The sequence below is a fragment of the Nyctereutes procyonoides genome, unplaced genomic scaffold, assembly GCF_905146905.1.
Source record: "Nyctereutes procyonoides isolate TBG_1078 unplaced genomic scaffold, NYPRO_anot_genome, whole genome shotgun sequence".
Taxonomy (NCBI): domain Eukaryota; kingdom Metazoa; phylum Chordata; class Mammalia; order Carnivora; family Canidae; genus Nyctereutes; species Nyctereutes procyonoides.
The window spans coordinates 28,083,563-28,099,928 of record NW_026575052.1 but is presented as its reverse complement, the minus strand read 5'-3'; the positions used below and the strand labels follow the sequence as shown (position 1 = coordinate 28,099,928).

The window sequence follows — 16,366 nt, the reverse complement described above, 5'->3', positions numbered from 1 at the left end:
AAAAAGATGGATCCAAAGCTAAGCATTGAAAATAGCTTAGGAAGCAGAGTAAGGCATTTTGGGTAGGATAAACACTGTGAAAAGGTGTTTAAGAATGAAAACTCATAAATTAACAAAAATTTATCAGAGAGAATATAATAACGGTTTTCTCCAGGGTATATTGAAGGTTCTAGAGATCCTGGTTATTAGTGCCAAAGTATAATAGCATCTTCCTAGTAGTAACACACATTCTCCCAAACCTAAGGAACAATTCCTGAGGCAACTAATTGTATTACAATGGCTACAGTCATTTGAGTCAAAAACATCCATCACCCCCACAAGTAATAATTTTATCAAACCAGACCTAGTTTTACTCCTGCTCCCCAGTCCCCTAGATATACTGGAGCAGTGTGCTATAAAGTCTGGCAAGCCTATTACTTTTATTTATGTTTACATTAAGAACTGAATGAAAATTTTCCCTAACTATAAAATCATGAACACTTTTAGTCAAAAATGGTGTCATTTAACAAATCAATTTCAGATCCTCTACAATTAAAGTGAATTAGAATAAAAAATATTAATATAAATTAAGTACTCAGAGTTTTAGATTTGTTTTCAGTATGTGAATTATAAATCAGTCTACAAAACACTTAAACTTACAAACTGTTATTCTTAAAGCCATAGAAACAGAATTATTCAGGTAAAGGTTTTCGTTTGGTGATGTTCATACTTTGTATATTTCCATCGCAGGATAAGGCACTTAGGTTTACTTTTTTTCTTTCTTCCCAGATGTCACACTGAAATGTGTAATTCTTAAAATAAGTTTTAACACTTATAGACATTTCATGATTACCTATTAAGCTAATACAATACAGTACTAAAATTAAACAACTATTTATCCTATCAAATGATTATGGTTTATTCCCAGGGAATGCTGTAAACTGTGTGCATATTTCTCCAAGGAATTCAAATTCAGAAGCAATATTTCCCTGAGGATCTTTGGCTTGTTTACTACACAAGAGATGCCAAAATATACAGACTCCTTCCTATCTCCTTCAACTATGTTTTCAGGAGATGCTGTGCAAAATATACTATAGTAAAGCACCATGTACCCCCTTTACATCCATTAATTTATTAATCCATTTATTCCTTCCTAAAATACCTATCCATTTTGTGTTTGAAATGTAACAAGCACTTCTGTATATCTAGGTCATATGTCCTGAGAGCTCCCCTACCCCTTCTTCCCTGTGAGAACCTGGTGACAAGTCTATGAAATCTATGAAGGGAGCTCTTACAGATACCTCATCTTTCAGCATGATAAAATGCCTATACACATCATCATCAAACTGATAAACACCAAAGAAATGAGAAAATCTTAAGTGTAGCTAGAGAAAGAGGCTACATTACATACCATAAATATTATAGAACAATGGCTCAAACAATTTATAACTTCTTTTCAGAAGCTATGGAGGCCAGAAAACAGGGGAATCTTTAGAGCGCTGAAAAAAAGGCTAATTTAGAATTCTATACAGTGAAACTATCCTTCAAACATGAAATGGAAATAATATCGTCTCATTCATTTGGGGAATATAAATAATAGTGAAAGGGAATAGGAGGGAAGGGAGAAGAAATGGGTAGGAAATATCAGAAAGGGAGACAGAACATGAGGACTCCTAACTCTGGGAAACAAACTAGGGGTGGTGGAAGGGGGGGAGGGTGGGGAGTGGGGTTGAATGGGTGATGGATGCTGAGGGGGGCACTTGACGGGATGAGCACTGGGTGTTATTCTGTATGTTGGCAAATTGAACACCAATAAAAAATAAATTTATATTTAAAAAATACATTTTCGATAATCAAACTAAGAGCATTTTTCAGTAACACATTTGTACTACAAGAAATGCTGCAGGAAGTTCTTTAGCTGAGGAAAACAGAATCCAGCTGGAAAACTTGAATTTCACGGAGGAATTAAAAATACCAAACATTGTAAATATTGTGGTAAATATCAGAGACTAAATTGTTTTCAATGAAAAAAATTTTTTTCAGTGAAAATTGAAATAAATAAGAATTCTTCACAAAAATTTAAATATATGTACATTAAAATAAATTTTTAAATACCATAACAAAAATGCTTTGTAGAATAAAAGAAAAGTGGATGGGCTGAACAGCAGAAAGGTGATTATGAAACAAAAGAGTCAGTGAACCTAATGATTAATAGAGACCACTCATTTTGAAAAACCAAAAAAGTAAATTATATTTATTTAATAAACAGAGTCTATATGACCTAGGAACAATATCAAAGGGTCTAACATATATATTAGACCTTTAACAACATACAGATACATAATGTGAATTTTAAAAAGCAGAGGATATAAATCAGCATTGTCCAATAGAAATATAATGCAAAATACAAACGTAAGACACATTTGTAACTTCAAATTTTCTAGTAGCCTTATTTTTTAAAAGTGAAAGAAAACATGTGAAATTAATTTTAATAAGATAGTTTAACCCAATACATCCAAATTATTCTCATTTCAGCATCTAATACATATTTAAAAATGAATGAAACCTTTTACTATTTTGTACTGTCTTTGAAATATGATGTATGTTTATATTTACAGCACATCTCAGTGTCGACTAACCACATTTCAATTTTTTAGTGGCTACCAAATTGAGTAATGTAAACATAGTTAGACAATATAAACTATTTGCGGTTTACTTCTTCATTTTGCCTTCTCAGTGGCTTTGGACCAAATTCATTGTATGTATGAAAAAACATGTGGTAGTTAAAAACACACCCATAAACAACTAATGGGTCAAAGAATCAATCACAAAGAAAATTAGAAAACACTGGGGACAAATGAAAACAGACACATAAGATACCAAAACCTATGAAATACAGTGAAATCAGTGTTCAAAAGGAAATTTATAGCTTTAAATATCTGCTTTAACAAAAAAGATAGATCTCATATGAATAATATAACTTCAAACTTACAGATACAGAGAAAAAGAGCAAAAGAAACCCAAAGCCAGCAGAAAGAAAGTAAATAATAAATACTAGTGAAGATAAATTAAATAGAGGCGAAGGGAAAAAATAGAGAAAATCAATAAAACCCAAAGTTGGTTCTTTTGGAAGGTCAACAAAAGTTGACAAACCCTTAGCTAGATTAACCAAGAAAAAAGGAAAGAGGGCTCAAATTGCAAAATCAGGAATCAGAGTTCATTCATGACTATTGACCTTGTAGAAATAGAAATGGATACCAAAATAAATTATGAGAAATTGTGTATCAACAAATTAGATGACCACAAATTACCACTTACTTGGTGAAATAGAATATCTAATAGACCTATGGTTATTAAAGAAATTGAATCAGTAATCCAAAATCTCTGAATAAGACTAAGGCCAGATGAATTTTCCCAAAGCTTTAAAGAGTTAAGACTAATCCCTTTCAAACTCTTCTAAATATGGAAATTATGATACCCTTCCTATTTATGAGGACAGCATTACTCTGATACTAAAACCAGCTAAACACATCACAAAAAAAGAATAATACACATCTATATCCCTTATGAATATGGATGCAAAAATCCTCAAAAAATACTAGGAAAGCAAATTTAGCTGCATTTAAAATAAGATTCCATGATAAAGTGGGATATAATGTAAGGTGATCCAACATAAAAAAATCAATTTACATAATACATCAAAGATGGAAGATGAAATAAAGGGGGAAAAACTTGATTATTGCAATCGATGCAGGAAAAGTCAACCTTTGACAAAATTCAAAACCCTTTCATGATAAAATAAAGCAAACTCAGAGTAGAAAGGAACTTCCTAACTGCTAACAAATGTTCATGAGAACCCCACAGCTAATGTCACTCTCCCTTAAACATTAGGAACATGACAAGGATGTCCAGTTTCCCAACTGCTATTCTTCATTGTTCTTGAAGTTCTAGCCAGAAGGGTTAGACAAAAATAAATAAATAAAAGACACTTGAATGGAAAAGAACTCTCAGTTCTTTATGGAAAAAAATGCATGGAATTGTTAAGTCTAGAATAATCCCATACATCTATGGCCAATTAATTTTCAAATAGGTTACAATGACTACAGAGAAAATCTGGAAAAAATATTTTCAAATCACATATCTGATAAGATTATAGTATCCAGACTATATAAAGACTGTTACAAATCAGCCACAACAAAAACATGAAAACAATCACAAATAACCCAATTTTAAAATGTGCGAAGGGTTTGAACAGACATTTCTCCAAATGGCCAACTAGGACATGCAATGATGTTACACATCATTAGTTATCATAAAAATGCATATTAAAACCATAATGAATTACACTTCAATTATGGCAGATTTGGCTATAGAGAAATTGGAAACCCAGTACATTATTAGGGGGAATGTAAAATGACCTAGCCACTGTGGAAAGTTCCAGAGATCCATTTAAAAAAAAAGTTAAACATAAAATTGCCATGATTCGATAACACCATTTCTAGGTATTGACCCAAATAACTGAAAGGAGGTTTGCAAATGCTTGTATAATATTGTTTATAACATCATTATTTGCAATAGCCAAAAAATAAAGTGGGACAACTCAAATGTCCATTGACGGATGGATACAGAAAATGTGGTATATATTCATAATGGAATATTATCCAACCAATGAAGTATTAATACATGCTTCAATATGGATGAACCCTGATATCACTATCCTAAGCGAAAGAAGCCAAACATAAGAGGTCACACATGGTATGATTTCACTTACATGAAATTTCCAAAATTGGTAAACCCACAGGGATAGAAAACAGATTAGTATTTGTCAGGGTCTCAGGAAAGAAGAGATGGGAAATGACTGCTAAATGGGTAGAGTTTTCTTTTGAGTGAGCAATGTTTGGAACTTAATATGAGTGGTGGTTGTAGAACAGTGTGGATGGACTAAACACCACTAAACTGTACACTTTAAAATGGTCTACTAAAAAAACCTATGGCAACATCATCAAAAATACAATTAAAATTTTTAAGGAAAGAGAGTATTAGAGAATTATATCACATAGTTAATGCAAATTTTATTTTCTGGACTTTATGATTTTAATTGCTTAATTAAATGTGTGACTGGTTATCATTGTCTTCATCCTAAATAAATCTCATGTTTGTTCCTGATTCTATGTTTATACATGTGCATTCATAATTTGGGGATTGTTTTTAAAAAAGAGCACTGCAATGTGAAGAAACTTAAATATCCTCAAACTATCCACACTTGGGAATAGGAGAAAGGTAAAATTAATCTCCATGTTGCCATATTGGAAACAAGCATTTCAATCAATACAAGGTAAGTTGTGCATCAGGCCTTGAAAGCAATGAATTCCAATAAGGCTGGAAGGAAAAAAAATCAGAAACTGTTAGAGCTGAGAAAAAAGAGAACAAAAAAGGGAGAGTTTGCCAAATGTATTTGAGTCTACTGAGGGCATAGCTGCCCTTTGGGAGCTTACCTGAACAAATAATATTGAATTTTTACATTATGCAATTTTTAACAATTGAGGTATAGTTGACATACAAAATTATATTAGTTTTAGGTGCCCAACATAGTAATGTGACACTTAGATGCATTACTAAATGCTTGCAACAATAAGTGTAGTTACCATCTGCTATGCATTTATTTTAATGAGAAATGAAACCCAGTGGAAACAGAACATTGTTTAAAAAAAGACAGAGTACAGGCCAACATAGGCTCAGATGGAAGAAAATTTCCACTGTCAAGATAATGTAAATTAGTATAAAAATCCAACTGATAATTACAATAACAATTATTTTCAAAATCATAAAAAATCTAAAAAAGAGATGTGTATAGGAGGGATGGGAAATATAAGAATTTCAAATGCTTATCTTTCATATTTAGGCCAGTAAGTAATTTCTAACTCAACATATTAAGAAGTAGTAATGTATATAATAGAGGAAGCAAAACTGTTAACAGCTGAGGGCTGTGGAGAAAAGAAGTTGGGGTGGATGAGGGCTGGAGCAAGGGACTACTAATTTCCATTAATAGGATTCTTAGATTCTTGACTTTTTGAACTTTGAAGATGTATAGCTTTAATAAAAACAGAATCATAAATTTACTGAATTAATATTCTGAGAAAGAGGAATAACAACACAATAATGATGTAATTTGGTACACACACAATTCCTTAGAGTCATAAAGAGTAGTTTTGGGGGTAATTAGTATTGGTTTCTTTAAGAGAAGACAAGGAACTAAAGAGGAATTGAAGTTCATTTTATTCAATTGGTAGTGACCCTTGTTTTGTGATAAAACTTACATTTTTCTCTCATTTTTCTTTCTTTTTTTAAGTTAAGACTTTTACTATTATTACTAATACTACTTTAGAGCAGGTTTAGGTTCACAGCAAACTTGAAAGTTCAGGGATTTTCCATAACCTTTCACCCACAAGTGATATTGGAGCCTCCTCCAATATCAACAGCCCCCGTCAGAGTGATACATTTGTTACAACTGATGAACTTTAACTGACTCTTCATAATCACCCAGAGTCCATAGTTTACAGTACAGTTCACTCCCACGTAGTGTCTTTGGGTTTGGACAAATGTATGAAACGTATCCATCATTATGTTATCATATAGAGAATTTTCATTGCCCCCCAAATCCTGTCTATATCTACTCATCCCTAACCCCTTTTCCCAGCCCATGGCAACTACTGATCTTTTTCTATTTCCATAATTTTGCTATTTAATATACCATAGAGTTACAATCATATGGTATATACGTTTCAGATTGGCTTCTTTCACTTAGTAATATGCATTTAAAATCCCCCATGTCTTTTCATGGCTTGATAACATTATTTTTTAACAGATTCCTCATTTTAAAATATTTTGTATTAAAGTTATTTTCAAATGTTTCCAGAATTGCATGAGTTTGAATTATTAGTTTTCAAGGCTGCTTATTTTATTTAAAAATTGGGAGGAACTACACCAGAAGGTTTTTATAGAGATGACACCTCAAATTGAATATTTTTAAAAAATAGCTCATCATTATTCCTCTCTTCTCCAAATTTCTTCCATGCTCATTTCCCAGGATTTCGCTTATTATGTTACAATTTACTTAATGACATTGTCTATTTCTTATTTCATCACGCTCAAAACTTCAGAATAACCACCAATTGATCTCATATAAAAAAAACCTAAATTTTTAAATTCTTCAACACATTCAGTCTCTAGTTTGAAGGATACCCCAGAGACCCCAGATCCTAAGTATACGGAGATGAAAAAATATAGCAGACAACTTTCTGCCCTGAAATGACTTAGAGTTATCTAGAACAGAAGGATAAAAGAGACAGTGAGAGAGAGCAGAAAGACATGTAGAAATTAATATTAATGGTGTCATAAAGAACAAAAGACTGAGATAAAGTCTATAAAGAAGGGAAAGTTCTCCTCACATATCGTCTTTTTTGAGAATGACTCTTTTGTGGAGAATACATTTAATTAGAGGCCTGGAATTTGGAGGTAGAGTAGGAGCAAAGGTAAGGACAGAGGTGAAAGAGAACTTGAGGAATGGAAAGAGCATCAGCGTTACAACTGGTAACAGCAAATAAGAAAAGATTGAAAGAGGATGAAGATGAGCAGTGAGGAGCTGTGCCAAGGATTCTTAATGGCTACTCATTTTCTGCAATTCAATTAGGTTTTAGGACATAATTTTAGCAAAGAAGTAGCAAAAATGAGTTAAATTTTAGAGAACATACTTTTACCTTCTCTACATAAAATAGATTGGGTGAGGGAAGGAAGCAAAGATTCTTCAGAAGGTTATTACAGGCTACTAGCTAGACCAGGTGGAAGGCAATGGTAGACTGGATTTGAATGTTAACAGCTGGAGAAGACACTGAGTCTAATCACAAATGTTTCCTGCTGGACACACATTGAGACTGGACATCCTGGACATTTTGCATTTTGGTGTGCTCTATGATTGGATTCTTATGAATGGAGATTATGAAAATGACCTCCAGCCTTACCAATAAAAACGTCCCATGTAACACCACTCTCTCTTCCTCCATCTGCTGGCTGACTGTAGATACCCGTTGAAGATGGAAGAACCTTCAAAGTCAATTTCTGAATGATTGGATAGAGTAGGGTAGGCACATCCCATGCTACAAACAAAATCTCTGCCATCTATGCTGCATGTTTGACTTTAAATTTTCAGGAAATAGTTTTCCATTGTATTAAATCTTTTCAAAACATGAACTGATTCCTTGAAAGTAAGAACAGTGGCTAAACCTTGAGAGGAATAATGACCAGAATAGAAAAAAGGGAGGATTCCGTCGTATTGGTAACATTCTGTTTCTTTATCTGAGGGCTACTTATGTGGGTATGTTAAATTTGTGAAAAGTGACCAAGTTATAATAGTACATTCTGTACATACATTTTTACTTCATTGAAATATCTTTAAATATCTAATATGTAGCATTGCGATGATTTTAAAGTTTATTTGTTACAACAGTAGTATTTGTTTTAGGTACTTAGCAGTAGAAATAAAGAAGGTAAAATGAATTGAAATAAAATTTTCTGTAGAATCAGCCAAATTTCCTACAGATTGGATGTAGACAGATAACAGCTGCAAACATTAGACTCTAAACTCATCTCCTTTCAATCTAGATCTCATGAGTTTGACCCTTCCATGGTATGTCACACATTTAATTATTTCCTTTGTCAATGATGACATGTCTTGGTTTTCAAATCCTGAAACTAATTAAGTCCCTAAAACTGCCACTCTAGAGGATGCCTTGAGAGGTTTAATATAGGTAAATATAATATAAGCCCCTTATTGAATCAGGATTCAAACTTTTAGCAATAATCCCCTTAAAGTCTTTCACAATATGGGTTGGGGGATTATATTTCCCGTGTGGAATGTATACTTGTCATGGTTATGTAAGCTGTAACCTCCAAAAACTCCTTCTGGCTTACAATATATAGCTGTTTTAAAAAGGAGATTTTGTCTTGGTTTTAAACTTGAGTTTATAGATTTTAGAGTTTCCTCACTTAATAAATAATTCACATATTTTTGACATATTTGTACAATGATCTCCAGGGAAATCTTTCCTTCTTTTAAAAATTGTTTCATCAGTTAATCCTCTTGAGATCAGTGGGAGATTATGCAAGAATGATTATAGTTCTTGCAATCTGAAAAACTACAAAAGAAGCAATTGTGCTTCTCATGCAGGCTAGAAACATCACAAAATAAACAATGAGACTGAAATCTTTTTTTACCACTCCTTCTAAATATTAAAAAAAATAAATATATTAATTTTAAATGTGATGCAAAAAATGTTCTCCAAATTTAATATAATCTAAATTGGAGGTATGGCTTTAAAAAATAAGAAATGAAATTAGGTTTCTGTCCTGATAAAATCTTTAAGCTAACACATCTTTTTTTTAATAAATTTATTTGTTATTGGTCTTCAATTTGTCAACATATAGAATAACATCCAGTGCTCATCCCATCAAGTGCCCACCTCAGTGCCCATCACCCAGTCACCCCCACCCCCGGCCCACCTCCCCTTCCACCACCTCTAGTTTGTTTCCCAGAGTTAGAAGACTTTCATGTTCTGTCTCCCTTTCTGATATTTCCCACATATTTTTTCTCCCTTCCCCTTTATTCCCTTTCACTATTTTTTATATTCCCCAAATGAATGAGACCATATAATGTTTGTCCTTTTCCGATTGACCTATTTCACTCAGCATAATACCCTCCAGTTCCATCCACGTTGAAACAAATGGTGGGTATTTGTCGTTTCTAATGGCTGAGTAATATTCCATTGTATACATAAACCACATCTTCTTTATCCATTCATCTTTCAATGGACACCGAGGCTCCTTCCACAGTTTGGCTATTGTGGACATTGCTGCTAGAAACATCGGGATGCTGGTGTCCCGGGATTTCATTGCATCTGTATCTTTGGGGTAAATCCCCAACAGTGCAATTGCTGGGTCGTAGGGCAGATCTATTTTTAACTCTTTGAGGAACCTCCACACAGTTTTCCAGGGTGGCTGCACCAGTTCACATTCCCACCAACAGTGCAAGAGGCTTCCCCTTTCTCTACATCCTCTCCAACATTTGTGGTTTCCTGCCTTATTAATTTTCCCCATTCTCACTGGTGTGAGGTGGTATCTCGTTGTAGTTTTGATTTGTATTTCCCTGATGGCAAGTGATGCAGAGCATTTTCTCATATGCTTGTTGGCCATGTCTATGTCTTCCTCTGTGAGTTTTCTGTTCATGTCTTTTGCCCATTTCATGATTGGATTGTTTGTTTCTTTGGTGTTGAGTTTAATAAGTTCTTTATAGACCTTGGAAACTTAAGCTAACACAACTTGATTATAAGATGCTGGGTTTAATGTATTTTGGATGAGAATGCAAGATAAAAGCAGGTTAAAGGAATATAAAAAATATGATGGATATGCAGTATTCAGAAATTGCCTCTGTTTCGGCACTTGAATCAAAAGAAGACAGTTGAGAATGAAATTGCTACTAAGGACAATAACAAGGTTTGAGAAAATGTTTATTTTAGTCATACTAACCTAATTTCATGAAGCTGTCACACACTTTCTCTAAAATAAATAAAATAAAAACTTTAAAATAATTTTTCTCCTACTTTATATATGGAAAATCTGAGGCACAAAAATTTTATATATTCTGTGCAGTATTTCATTTTGTATTTATAAGAAAACCTTTAGTGGATTCAGGCTGAATATCTCGAAAATCCTTTTTAAAACATTAGATATATGAATTCTCCAAATGTATGTCATTATCTAACACCTCTGTGCTATTTGCATACATTTATAACTCAGTCTTCTTTCCTTATGTATATTTTTAGCTTCAATATAATTATTACCTTCTTCTAAAAGTCCTCCCAGGACTCCAAAATTACTTAGAAGCTATACGGTATGCCCTATCATATTTTAATATCCCTTTATGACAACACTAATCATACACTATATATCAATCTTAGAGTTAGGTGCTTGTCTCCTTACTTAGGGACAAGCTTCTCAAGCATAAGGATTGAGAGCCTTGCAACATCTGAAATAAGAGAGATACACAATATATGTTTAATCAATTAACAAATTACATATAGCAAATTATACTTATAAAGGCATATTTTATTTAAAGTCATGGTTTCTAGTAGCTAATATATAATAAAAATGCTATTTAAATTGAACACCAATAAAAATAAATTTATTATTTAAAAAATGCTATTTAAAGCTTGCATTACCGACTTGAGAGAGTAAGTTATTGTAACAGGGTGTTTTCATTAGGAAGAATAAAATGTGAGGGTGAGACTGAGCTGCAGGATTCTTCAAGAGAATGTCCTATATGAGAGAAGTAATGAAATAGAAAAACATGATCAGAAGAAATGAATAAGGGCGCCTGGTGGCTCAGTTCATTGAGTGTCTGCCTTTGGCCCAGGTCATGATCCCAGAGTCCTGGGATCAAGCCCAGCATGGGACTCCTTGCTCAGTAGGGAGCCTGCTTCTCCCTCTCCCTCTGGCCTCCACTCTGTTCCCACTCTCTATCTCAAATAAATAAAATCTTTTTTAAAAAAGAAAGGAATGAAAGATTTTTTGTTTTTATGGCAATGTTGTGATTTGTAGCAATTATTACAATATTTTTTTTTTTAAAAAAACACAACCTTTTTTTGTAACATATCCCAAAAGATTTCTTTCACCTGCTGGTTCTTTAGGGTATAAATGAAGGGATTTAGTAAAGGGGCAATTGAGGTATACAGCAAAGCTACATCTTTGGATACAGTCACCCTTTCTTTGGCAGATGGCTTAATATACATAAAGATGCAGCTCCCATATGTCATGGAGACAACAATCATATGGGAAGTACAGGTGGAAAAAGCTTTGGTCCTTTGCTATGCAGAAGGGAATTTCATAATGGTCTTCATGATGCAAGTGTAGGAGAGAACCTCTAACACCAATGTGACCACAAGTGTCACCACAGCGAAGATGAACGATCAATTCTAGGACATGTGTGTCTGTGCAGGATATCTGCAGGATGGGGGAAGTTTCACATATAAAGTGATCAATCGCTTTGGAAGCAGAGAAATACAGCTTGAGTCCCATGAGCAATGGGGGAAAGATGATTAGGAATCCAGTCAGCCAGGAAGAAAGTACAAGCCAATAGCACACTCTGCTGTTCATAATGGTTGGGTAATGCAAGGGTTTACAGATGGCAACATAGTGGTCATAGGACATACCAGCCAGAAGGTAAAACTCTGCAACTCCCAGTAAAAGAATAAAAAATAATTGAGCCACACAGTTATTATATGAAATGTTTTTTTCTTTAGTCACTATGGTTTTCAAGTATCTGGGAATACATACTGTTGTGAATATGATTTCTAAAAATGAGAAATTACGGAGAAAGACATACATTGGCATCTTGAGGTGAGGATCCAGCAGAGTGAGGAGGATAATGGTTAAGTTCCCCATCAGGCTCAATGTGTAATTAAGAAATAAAAACACAAAAATCACAACTTGCAATTGTGGGTCATCTGTCAGTCTTATGAGAATAAACTCTATTTCCGTTGAATGGTTTTTCATCTCTCTTTTATAAGCCTTATCAAATATACATAAGAAAAGAGGACAAAGTCAAACATATACATGAATATAATATACTGTAGCGTAATGTAAATTAACCTATATATACACACAGTAACATATATATAACTATATAAAACCTAAATATATATAAATAGGCCTAAATGTATATAAATTGAATATATAGAAATTAACCTAAATACATATAAACTAAATGAATAGGTGCAGCCTGGGTGCCTCAGTGGTTTAGCGCTGCCTTCGGCCCAGAGTGTGATCCTGGGGTCCCAGGATCGAGTCCCACATCGGGCTCCCTGCATGGAGCCTGCTTCTCCCTCTGCCTGTGTCTCTGCCCCTCTCTCTCTGTGTCTCTCATGAATAAAATAAAATCTAAAAAAACCCTAAATGAATATATATACTAATTACATATTTTAACTAAATATATATATTAACCTAAATATTTATATATTTACCTAAAGTGGAAAAGGACATATATTCTCTAATTTATCTATTTGTAAATTATTTTTCCATCTGAAATTTACAATGATACATAATTACATGCTAAAGATAATTCTAAATTCTTTCCTATCCATTTGTTCTCTTTATTGTAATATTTCTCACAATTTTTTCTCTTGAACTTGAATTTTTTTTTGGCTAATATGCATTTTTACCCATTCTTCCTGAGTTGACTCAACTCTACATGCATAATTTAAATAAAAGAATATGAATCATTTTTAGTGTAGTTTTCCATCATTTTTATTCCACCTGAGCAAAAGACACAAAGTTGTTCTGTGTTTTAGAAATTGTATCCGAGTGATTTTCAAAACCAGGATTTAGAGTTATATATAATTCCTATGATAGTCAATGACTAAGCAGGATTGACTTCCATTAATTAGATAAAGTGAATCTTTTTCTGTACTAAGAATACACAATTATTATCAACTTTCTTGACTGGCTATGCTATGGCATTCAAACGGTTGGTTGTCTTTTAGGAAATATATTAAATACAACAAAGGAAAACATGAAAAAAACATATTTTAATAAAAATATTCTGCATTTTTTCAATTAACCTTTTTGAGGTGTATTCCTAATGTATCTACATAATTTGGGTCACTGCTTTTTAATATTCCCTAACATTTTTGTAAAACTATTGATTACTTCAGAAATTATTGTAGGAAAGTAAAATCTGACACCCCAAAATGTGTCTCTTTGACATGACGATTAATTTAAGCTGATTATTTTTAAGAAACGGAGGTCTCAGAATGTTTTCCTTTTTACCTCTTCAAATGTCTAAAAGAATTTAGATAAAAGACTTGCTTCAAAAGGGAGATATTACCACAAATTATTATGGTTGTTTGTATGCTAATATGAATTGGCAAGATCTAAAATGTGGTCGAGAGGGAGGACCTTAGCAAAGTCTGGTTCTTAAAATTCTTCTTTATGTTCCTTCTTTCTGTGTGGCCCAGCAAAAATTTGTTTCCCAAACACTTACTCTTTTTCATTTTCCTTTGAAATCTCTTCCTTGTCTTTGAAGTCCCAGACCCCTACATCCTTTGTAGCTCAAAATGGTAGCCTCAAATGCCTGACTGCCCATTATTTTCATAATCTTACAAAGCTCCCTTCCATATGCTATTAATTTGATATTTTCCTGTTAATGTCTCATGTCAATTTAATTCTTAAACCAGCAAAAAGAATCTGAATAGTAGAGTAAAATGTTTCCTCCCAAACATTATATTACTGTCTGTCCTTTCTAAGTATAAAAATTCTATTTATTTCCATGTTATAGTATTCCATTTTATGTGAAACATTCTAGTCTATTTCATTATATCCATTACCTGCAAACTTTTAAAGGAAATAAATTATTAAAACACTCTGTTATTTTTATTCTTTTGCTTTTGTCTTATTTTTTTTTAAATTTTTTTTTATTTATTTATGATAGTCACAGAGAGAGAGAGAGAGGCAGAGACACAGGCAGAGGGAGAAGCAGGCTCCATGCACCGGAAGCCCGACGTGGGATTCGATCCCGGGTCTCCAGGATCGCGCCCTGGGCCAAAGGCAGGCGCCAAACCGCTGCGCCACCCAGGGATCCCTGCTTTTGTCTTATTAATATTGCTATCTGTTTCTTAATTTTTTTGTTGGGAGAAGAACAAAACTAAGATGCTCCATGCTTAATGTGGTTTTCTGAAACAGATTTTAGGGAATAGCTTAAATTTTATTAATGGCAATTGAAGACGCAGTCTTCAGCTGAGTGGTCACAAACTTTTTTTTTTAATAAAAATGTATATTTAAGTTCTTCTTAAAACTCCCAACTTTGCTCTATTTCTGACTTGAAAAAGTATGCTCTAGGAGTTACTCATACAATTTTGGTTACCACGTGGATCTATCAGACTGTTCTAGAACTATGTTATTCCATTTGAGAGAACAGTTGCTCAGCATTTTTTCCATATCACTTAACCAAGGGCAATACTTAATTCATACAAAGAATCAGAGAAAAATGAAATTTAGATGCAACTGTATCTGAATAAAACAGATTACAATATCTGTTAATACACAGCCAACAAATGACTGTACCATTAAAAACATTTATAGACCTTAAAAATTGAGAACTCAAATTCAACTCCCTGAATTGGACTTGTGCCTTTGATAAAACTTCTGATTTTGAAGTCAAGTTAAAATTATAGCTGCCTTATCTCCTTGAACCTATTGTATCTAGTGTTCTCTTAAGTGTGCATAGCAGAGATGTATGTTGACATAATTAATTATGATCTTAGTCTTTTATCATCATATTTTATTTTCTGAGCTGGATACTTACTATGAATGATTTTTGTGGGAAGGACCATGTATATACAGTCCTTCTGTAAAGAATTTCCAAATTCCCTCAGATTCATACTCACTTTGAAGTTCAGAACTCAAGTATTAATAATTTTAATGGACATCCATCTTCTATTCCAGATAAGTTGCATTTTGTGAAAGCTTGTTGTTATAATTGCTGTCATTCAAAACCTCAAAATGAGTAGTTATACTTTGAAAAAGACTTGGGGCATCATCTGATGAAAGGTAAGCAGCTGTTCCAAGAGAAATTCCATACTGGTCCCTGTACACTTATGAAATGCTGCAGTTTTATCACTTTCTACTTACTACAGATCCAGAGGTTCTACTGAAATAAAACAAAGGAAAAGAAAACCTAATCTTTGGGGATCAAAGGTCCAAAAGTACTGATGACTGGCAATAAAAGACACAACTGTAATCCACTTTAAATAAAAGCTGAAGTAAAAGTATCCCAGAGGAGTATCATAAGTGACTTAGAATAATTGATGAACTATTTAGCAGGATCATCAGTTCACTGTCCTGGGGCAACACTGAAAAATCCCAAACTGGTTTATACAAGCCCAAGACACTACCTTGCTTCCAATTAGCAAAGAAGCAATTTCAGACATTAATGTAAACCATCTTACACTCTGACACCTGATAGTGAGTTATATTTACAAGTAACAAGCATAATATTTTGTCAGATTAATAAGTTGAGGCTTCAGATGGATGTCTGATGAAATTATTTTGATTCTTCAAGTAAACTGATTTTACCTGTAAAATACATTTTATGTTAATACCCAAAACTAGAAATGATCCAATATCCAGCATCTTGTAAATAGTTTAACAAATTATGGCATATGTATATAATGCAATGGATTAGATATAAAAAAATGATTGAGGGGATCCATGGGTGGCTCAGCAATTTAGCCCCTGCCTTCAGTCCGGGGCATGATCCTGGAGTCCTGGGATCGAGTCCCAC

The 16,366-nt window shown here is 33.4% G+C and overlaps 1 pseudogene; it reads right to left on the bottom strand.

The window, feature by feature from the left end:
* Nucleotides 1–11,651: 11,651 nt before the first annotated feature.
* On the bottom strand, nt 11,652–12,582 carry LOC129514080 (olfactory receptor 6C6-like; annotated as a pseudogene).
* Nucleotides 12,583–16,366: the final 3,784 nt, after the last annotated feature.